The following is a 761-nucleotide window of genomic DNA, read 5'->3' as shown; positions in this document are numbered from 1 at the left end:
AGGCGCGGCAGTGCTATGTTGGCTAGCACTATGGAAGATAGAGACTTGGGGGTCATCATTGACCACAAATGAACATGAGCCTGCAGTGCGAAGCTGCGGCTAGTAAAGTGACCAAAACGCTGGCTTGCATCCATAGATGCTTCTCAAGGAAATCCTGGGACGTCATTCTCCCCCTGTACTCGGCCTTGGTGAGGCCGCAGCTGGAGTACTGCATCCAGTTTTGGGCTCCACAATTCAAAAAAGAGGTGGAGAAGCTTGAGAGAGTCCAGAGAAGAGCCACACGCGTGATCAGAGGTCAGGGAAGCAGACCCTACGATGACAGGCTGAGAGCCCTGGGGCTCTTTAGCCTGGAAAAGCGCAGGCTCAGTGGTGATCTGATGGCCACCTATAAGTTTATCAGGGGTGACCACCAGTATCTGGGGGAACGTTTGTTCACCAGAGCGCCCCAAGGGATGACGACTAGGTCGAACGGTCATAAAGTACTGCAAGACCATTTCAGGATGAACATAAGGTAGAATTTCTTTACTGTCCGAGCTCCCAAGGTGTGGAACAGCCTGCCACCGGAGGTGGTTCAAGCGCCTACATTGAACACTGTCCCAGGGATGCTGAGGTTAGAAGGAAACCCCGGGGCAAAACCAGAGGGGAAGTAAACACTTACTTACCCAACGCAGAAGCCGTAGGGAGCAGGGACACGCGTGCGGGAAAACCGCTGGTGCGATTTGTAAGCCACGCCTATATCCAGGTGTGGCCGGGTGACGTCA

Source organism: Alligator sinensis, unplaced genomic scaffold, assembly GCF_000455745.1.
Source record: "Alligator sinensis unplaced genomic scaffold, ASM45574v1 scaffold725_1, whole genome shotgun sequence".
NCBI classification, from domain to species: Eukaryota; Metazoa; Chordata; order Crocodylia; family Alligatoridae; genus Alligator; species Alligator sinensis.
This window is presented reverse-complemented; position numbering follows the sequence as displayed.